Source organism: Tympanuchus pallidicinctus, unplaced genomic scaffold, assembly GCF_026119805.1.
Source record: "Tympanuchus pallidicinctus isolate F22 unplaced genomic scaffold, pur_lepc_1.0 scaffold7, whole genome shotgun sequence".
Lineage (NCBI taxonomy): Eukaryota > Metazoa > Chordata > Aves > Galliformes > Phasianidae > Tympanuchus > Tympanuchus pallidicinctus.
The window spans coordinates 29,159,546-29,168,225 of record NW_026294791.1 but is presented as its reverse complement, the minus strand read 5'-3'; positions in this window follow the sequence as shown (position 1 = coordinate 29,168,225).

Here is an 8,680-nt window from a genome sequence, read left to right as displayed (position 1 = left end):
ATCACACAGCTGTAGGCACCGCCTGAGAGGTAACAGATCAGAAAGGGCAACCTGTCATGGTTTTATGATTTTTGGTCATCAGTATTCCACACTATAACATCATGTAATGCACTGGGGGGGGTTTTCTTCTGCTGAATGTTCGTCCAACGAGAAGAACTACATTTCCCCAGGAGGCTTTGCGGTCAGCAAGGAGATATAACTCCGTGCAAGGTCACCTGACCTTCTTCTTCTTTGCCAGCTCTTCGCCGCCTGCTCTTCGCCATCTGCACTTCGCCGTCTGCTTTTCTTCAGTCACTCAACTGGACTGCACTTCTCACCTCAGCATTGTGGTGAGGTCTATCCAGACAGACTCTCTCTCTCTCTCTCATTGTATTTTGCTAATACTATATTTAGTAAATCATTTGTTCCACCTCAGATTATTGCTGTTGTTCTCAAGTATTTTGGGGTCCCCTGTTTCCCTTTTCTGGTGGCGCGGATCCGCAGATCCTTCCGCCCTGCTGGTCACAGAACCGGGCCGAACCAGCCCATAAATCGTTGACACAACCTTACTTTGTGAACCCAGGGACAAGCTGCTCTCTTTTACTGGGCTTTTGTTCACAGTGAGGATTTCCCTCAAGAGTGCTGCTCAAGCTGCTGCTGTGTCCAGCTATGGTCACTTCCACCTGGTGGACTCTGTGCCCACAGGTCATTCTGCTTTGGGCAAAGCCTGCTGGGTGAACTCCAAACTAAGGCATTTTCTCCAAGAATAACTGTTTTCAGACCAAAAAGACTACACTTTCACTCAAAAATACCAGGTTTTTTTCCCTTATTTATAACATTTTCTCCCAGAAATACCCACTTTTCTTCAAATATATGACATTTTCTCAAAGAAATATCAGTTTTCTCACAAAAAGAAGGCATTTTCTCCAGGAAATCCCAGTTTTCTCCCAAATATCCCTAAAAAGAAACACCGGATTTCTCACAAGTATGAGACATTTTCTCAAAGAAATGCCAAGTTTCTCACAAAAATAAGACATGTTCTCCAAGAAATACCAGTTTTCTCTCAAGAATAGCACATGTTCTCCAAGCAGTATCAGTTTTCCTTCAAAAAGACAGCATTTTCTCCAAACAATACCAGTTTTCTCCCAAATATCCCTAAAATGAAATACCAGATTTCTCACAAAAATGAGACATTGTCTCCCAGAAATACCAGGTTTCTCTCAAATACACAACATTTTCTCCAAGAAATATCAGTTTTCTCATGAAACAAAGACATTTGCTCTGAGAATACCAGTTTTCAGTCCGAAAAGAAGGTACTTTCTCCAAACAGTACCATTTTTTCCCCCAAATAGATGGCATTTTCTCTCAGAAATACTACTTTTCAATCCTAAATATCACATTTTTTTCCCAATATTGTGACATTTTCTCCCACAAATACCAGTTTTTTTGCAAAATATATTTTCTCCCAGAAATACCCATTTTCTCCAAGAAATATGTCATTTTCTTACTGAAATATGTCATTTTCTGCAAGAAATACCTGATTTCTCCCAAATATGACTTTTCCACCAAAAGATACCAGTTTCACATAAGAAGTATGACATTTTCTTGCAGAAAAACATGCTTTTCCAAAACATTTGTCATTTTCTTCCACAAATACAAGCTTTCTCCTAAAAGTATATGAAACTCTCTCCCAGAAATGTTTTTTCTCCCAAATCTGTAACTTTTTCACCCAGTTTTCTCCCGAAGATATGACGTTTTCTCTCAAAAATAACTGTTTTCTCCCAAATATATGGCATTCTCTCCTAGAAATACCTGTTTGATCCCAAATATCTGATATTTTCTCCAAGAAATACCAGAATAGGAGCAGTTATTTGGGGCTGAGATTTGAGGATGGGATATGGATTCGGGGCTGGGATGTGGGGCATTTACAGGTATTGGGGCAGAGATTGGGTCAGGAATGTGAATCTGGGATTTGCGGATTTTATGGGGCTGGGATGTGAGGATAGGATGAATGGTGGGGATGTGGCGCAGGCATGTGGGGCAGAGATTTCAGAATGGGATGTTGAGCTTGGATGTGGGGCAGGGATGTGGGGCACAGATATGGGACTGGGATTTGGGGCTGGGATGTTTTGCAGGGATGTGGGGCTGGGATGTGGGTCAGGAATGTAGGGCAGGGATTTGTTGTTATGAGGCGAGAATGTGGGGCAGGGATTTGGGGCTGGGATGTGGGGCACTTATGGGGCAGGGATTTGGGGCTGGGATGTGGGGCAGAGATGTGAGGCAACAATCTGAAGCTGGAATGTCCAGCACAGGGCCTGGACGGACCAGTGCACTGCCGGAATACAAGAAATACTGCTCAGAGCTACAGCCATGGAGCAAGGCATGAGAACCAAAGAGACCTCCAGAAGAAGAAAGAATGTCTGATGGCTCTGATTGGATAAGTGCCCACATGAGCGGCTAAGGAGTGTTTGTAGAATGCTCTGCTGGCATGGAAAGGTGGGTGGGAAAGTTGTAGGCATGGGTGGGAAAGCCAGAGAAAGAAAACTTGTGAAGGAATATAAGTGATGTGAGAACTTGTAATAGTGAGAACTTGTAATAAATGATTTGGATTGTTCACATCTGAGTCTGTGCATCAGATGCTGCATGCTGTGTTCCCACCATATGTCAGGAAGTTGAAGTCCCCTGTGAGGACAAGGGCTGGCAATCACACAGCTGGCACACAGCTCCTGCCAGCTGCTCACAGAACTCCTCATCTTTCTTCATCCTGGTTTGGCGATCTGCAACAGACACCCACCAGGATGTCTGCCCTGTCAGCCCTTCCCTTGATCTTTTCCCATAGGGATTCCACCTCATCATCCCCAGCCACAAGTTCAGCCACCTCTCCTTCCTTGCCTATCCTTCCTAAGTTTGTAGCCAACCATTGCAGCACTCCAGTCGTGGGAGCGGTCCCACCACGTTTCCGTAATGGCAGCTTGGTCATAGTTACCCTGCCACACAACTCTTCTTTTTGTTGCCCATGCTGCGTTCATTGGTGCAGATGCACTACAGCTGAGCCCCTTGCCTCACCCCTAATCCCATTACTGCTCCCCCAGGCTCATTTCTGGCTGGCCTGGTTTTATCCCCTTCCCCTTCATATCTACTTTAAAGCCCTCTCTACAAGTCCTGCCAGCTCCTGGGCAAGGATCCGTTTCACTTTGGGACAGGTGATATCATCAGCAGCCCTCCTGCCAGGTGCCGAGCAGACCGCCATAATCAAAGAACCCAAAATTCCTGTGTTTGCACCAGCCTATCAGTCATGTCTTTATATGGTTGATTTTCCTGCTCCTCTCAGGTCCTTCCCCGCCCCGTAGGAATACAGGCAAATGCTGCCTGTATGCCTGCTCCATCAACTAACCTCCCCAGTCCCCTAAAATCATTTTTCATAGTCCTCAGGCTTCTGTTGGTGACCTCATCACTGCCAGCCTGGACTATCAATGGAGGATTATAATCAGAGGCGTGGATCAGACTAGGCAGTTTTTTAGAGATATCCCTGACATCAGAAAATATCAGAGATATCCCTGATCCGGGCCCCAGGGAAGCAGCACAGCTCCCTGCAGGTAGGGGCAGGCCGACATATTGTGCCCTCAGCTCCTCTCAGCAGGGAGCCACCTGTGGCTATCACCCTCCTCTCTTTTCTGGAGGAGTCAGGTGGTCTTGAAGTGTGGAGCCAGCCGCCTGTCCTCAGACAAAGCTTGGAGGCAGTCTTCCCTCCTCATCCTCACTGCCACGAGTGAGTGACATTGCTGTGGTGTGCTGCAACTGCAAGGTATCTCCATGTGCCACCACTGCAGTGAGAATGTCCAGTGGCACTCCAGAGGGAAAACCTGCTGGATCATGAGAGCATCACAAAGGCAGGGGTTAAAGCTTTCCATCTTGGGACAGTTCACTTTCACATAGATGCCGTGTTCAAAGCAGGGCTGTCTGGCTGTGGGTGGGTTTAGTAGAATCAAAGTAGCTGACGATTGGGAATATCTTCCATAGCAAGGCTGAAGGTATGCCACTTTAAGCAACATTCAGAAGGGTATCTTGAAGACAAGTGTAAGGACTTGCTAGCAGTTGCAGTAGTTTGTGCTCACCAGCACTCCCCACCAAAGGGCTTATCGCGTTTCAGCAGTATGCCACGCTTGTTTATGTATGCATTGAAAATAATTTAATGTGTGTTAGAAAAGATCAGCTTTGCTGTAATCCAGATCATTTTCTGGGATTCATAAGACACATAATAGCCAAGTAATTTATTTTTCAGAACTTCAAAAAGATAGTGGCTTTATTTGAGACTTGTAGGCAAAAATAAGTGGGAAGGAAAAAACTATGGGGTATTAACTACTCAGAAAAGTAACGTGTGCATAAATGGGAAATGCAGCAGAGTCCACACTATTCAGGATTCAAAATGAACAAATTAGGCATTCTATTAAAAAAAAAATAAAAATGTTGCACAAGGAATTTCAGGATCTGCAGGGAGAGCTGCAGGCGCAGCAGGGTGCAGCCTTCTATTGATGGTAATAACCCAGCACAACAGCCAGACTGACAGGGCACCACAACCTTTCCGGGCTGATGCGTGCTCCCAGAGCCAGGTGTCCCAAAGAGTGACAGAGCTGCCCAGATCCTTGGTTGTAGAGCCCAGGAAGTGGAAGGCAAGCCAGGGCATGAGGACAGAGGGATGTGTCACAGGTACAGGTGTTCAAGCAGCCAGACATGTTTGGAGAGGAAATTACCAGACAGAGAAGTGTCCAGGAATCTGAGAGAAAAACATCATGATGTCATATGAAGATGGTATCATGCGGTGACATGGGCAGAACAACAGCACTGCCTCAAGTCCCTGCAAAGGACAGAAGGTAAAGCAAGCTTCCAACCTTGAGGAGGCAGATGGCAAGATGGCAGATGGCAACACTTAGGATGGCGAGACTGAACCCTGGGCTTTGGTTGAAGCAGAGGAGCCTCCCCACAGCCCCTAAAATGACCCAACAACAAATAGGAGACTGGGAGCAAAGAGTAGACGGCATGGGTTGGAGTGCAGATGCAGGAAGACACACTGAACTGGACCAACCAAATACCTTTATTAGATCCAGTGTCACCAAAAAAAGGCAAAAGTTGTTAATAATTGGAGACTCCTCGCTCAGAGACATTGAGGTACGCATTTGCCACCTGGACAATCTCTCCAGATAAGTTTGCTGTCTGCCAGAGACCTGCATTCATGACAGCAAGAGGAAGCTCCAAGGCTAATAAAGCCAGAGGATATTACCCATTGCTGCTCTTTCAAGCTGGGTAACATGAGGCTACAATGAGAACTACAAAATATCAAGAAACTTTATTTCCCTCAGGTGGATGTCAAAGGGATTGGGACTGCAGGTTGCGTTCTCCATTACCATCCCAGCTTGAGACTGGGACCCAGGAAAAAGGAGATGCACAGGTGAGGTGCACAATTGCTGTGTGGATGCTGTCACACTTGGCGTTTCATTACTTTGGAAATATCACCAGACACTGGGTATGTAGATGTAGGATAGGGCACAACCGACAAAGAGGGGCAAGAATATTCTGTACAGAAAGCTGGCTGGGCTGACGACCAGAACTTTAAACTACATTTGATAGGGAAAAGGTATGTACTTCTCAGTGACAGAGAAGGGCCAGCGAACACCATCACTATCACTCTATGGAGCAGCAGAGGAAAGGCTCTGAACTGTCATGAAGGAACTATGCTCCTCCAAGAAGGTAACAAGGCTGATTGACGGCCCCACTGAAGTGCCGCCACATCACCACAAAGAGTGGGGAATAAACAGGAGGAGCTGGAAGCCGTGGTACAATTAAAAAGCTATGACCTAATTGCTGTCATGGAGACGTGGTAGGATGAAATGCTCAAGTGAGACACTATAACCAAGGGCTACAAGTATTTCAGAAGAGAAGAACAGGGAAGGAGGGGTGTGGAAGCATCCTCCATGTTAAGGAAACAGTCACGGTCAGGTTAAGAGCTGGTGGGTAAAAATGAAGGATCAGACCAATGAAAAACTTCTGGTGATCAGATCTACTACAGGCCACCAGCTGAAGGCAGCCTGTGGATCAGGCCTTCTTGCTTCAACTACAAGAAGCATCATGCTCACAGGCTCTCATCCTGATAGGAGACTTCAACCACATGGAGGTCTGCTGAGAAAGCAACACAGGAGGCTGTAAGCAATCCAGGGGACTGGAATAATTGAGGATAACTTCCTGGTCCAGATATTGGGCAGTCCAAATAGATGTGAAGCATTTCTGGACCTCGCTCACCAATGCAGAGTTCATTAAAGAGGTTAAAAATGGAGGCAGTCTGAGCCATAGGGATCATGCTTGGCTGATTTCATATTCTCAGGAACAGGGGCCTAGCAAGGAGATAAGTTGGGATCCTGAACTTGAGGAGAAGTTCCGACAAATTTCTGACTGTTGAAGGAATTATTGGATGAGATTTCACCTCTGGGAAGAATCCAGGGGTGTCATCTGGATGTGGAGAGATAGGATTAGGAAAGCCAAGGCATACATGGAACAAAACTTGGTGAGGGACATGAAAAAATTATGAGATTCTACAGGTATGCTGGTCAGAAGGGACAGGCAAAGGAGAGCATACCCTCTGAGATACACTCTCCTTGACAACAAGAAGGAACAGCAGACACGGACAAGGCTGAGATATGCAGAAAGTTCTTTGCCTCGGTCTTCACTGGTGGTCAGGCTTCCCATGTTTCTCACATCCTTAATAAACATGTAGCTTGGAGCTGAGGGAGCCAAATCCCTCCCACTGGGAAAAATAAGTCTAATGCTGTCTTGTAAGAGTGAACATTACAAATCTATGCAGCCAGATGACATATATCCCAGGTCTGGAAGGAGCAGTTGATGTGGTTGCTAAATCACTCTCCATCATATTTGAAAATTCATGGCTGTCAAGCAAAGTCTCTGGTGATTTGGAAAAATGAATCATCACTCTCATTTTTAAGTGAGAAAGGAAAACCTGGGTTCACAGAATCACAGAATCACCTGGGTTGGAAGGGACCTCAAGGATCATGTAGTTCCAACCCCCCTGCCTAGCAGGGCCACCAAACATACACATTCAGATCAGGTTGCCCAGGACCCCGTCCAACCTGGCCTTGAACACGTCCAAGGACGGGGCATCCACAACCTCCCTGGGCAGCCCGTTTCAGGGCCTAACTACTCTCCTTGTGAAGAACTTCCCCCTAACATCCAACCTAAATCTTTCCTCCTTCAACTTGGATCCATTTCCCCTAGTCCTGCTGTTATCAGCCCTTCTGAAGAGTTTACTCCCCTCCTGGGTGTAGGTTCCCTTCAGGTATTGATAGGCTGCAATGAGGTCACCCCGCAGCCTTCTCTTCTCCAGGCTGAACAAGCCCAACTCCCTCAGCCTGTCCTCATAGGGGAGGTGCTCCAGCCCCCTGATCATCTTAGTCGCCCTCCTCTGGACCCTTTCCAAGATCTCTATGTCTTTCTTGTACTGAGGGCTCCACACCTGGACACAGTACTCCAGGTGGGGCCTCACAAGAGCCGAGTAGAGAGGGACAATCACCTCCCTGTCCCTGCTGACCACCCCTCTCCTGATGGAGCCCAGGATCCCATTTGCCTTTCGAGCTGCCAGAGCGCACTGCTGGCTCATGTTAAGTCTCTCGTCCATCAGGACCCCGAGGTCCTTCTCTGCCGAGCTGCTCTCAAGGACCACTCCTCCCAGCCTGTACGGGTGCCTGGGGTTCTTCCGGCCCAAATGCAAAACCTTGCACTTTGCCGTGTTGAACCTCATTAGGTTCACCCGAGAGTTAGGTTCACCGAGGGTTTTCACACACTGATGAGCCTTATCTTTATTCCTAGGAAGACTGTGGAACAGAACACTCTGGGAACTACAAGAAGGCATGTGCAAGGCAAGGAGCTGATCTGAGACAGCCAACCAAGGACACGGTGTGCCTGACAAACTGGCAGCCTTCTATGATGGAGTAATGCCATCAGCGGACAAAGAATGAGCAACTGATGTCGTCTACCTTCTGCAAGGCCTTAGACATGGTACCACATCACATCCTTACCTTTAAATCGGAGAGAAACTAAGTGTGGACTATTTGGTCAATGAGGAATAGGTTGGATGGTCACATCCAGAGGGTTTTGGTCAATGTCATTATGGAGGTGAGAACAGGGGGCAGACATCCTTCAGGACTCCATTCTAGGATCAGTACTCTTATCAATGAGCTAGAGAGCAAAGGCAAGTACCCCTGCAGCAAGTTTTCAGATGACACCATGCCAAGTGCTTCAGCTGACATGATAAAGGGGTGCCATCCAAAGGACAAGCTCTGAAAAATGGATGCATATGAAGCTAATGAGTTTCAAGAAGGCAAAGTGTAATATGCCGCATCTGGGTCAGGAGAATGCCAGACATTTAGTCAGAGCAGACCTGGGAGACTTAGGGTCCTGGTGGATAAAAAGTTTGTATTTACAGCCCACAAGGCTGACTGTGTCCTGGGCTGCATCAGGAGTGGCCAGCAGGGAGAAGGAAGCAATTGTCCAGCTCAAGCCCACCCTTGTGAGACCTCATCTGGAATACTGCACCATAAGAAAGATGTGGAGGTGTTGGAGCAGGTCCAGAAGACCATTAAGACGATCAGAGAGCTGGAGCACCTTTCCTATGAAGGATGTCTGAGAGAGCTAAAGT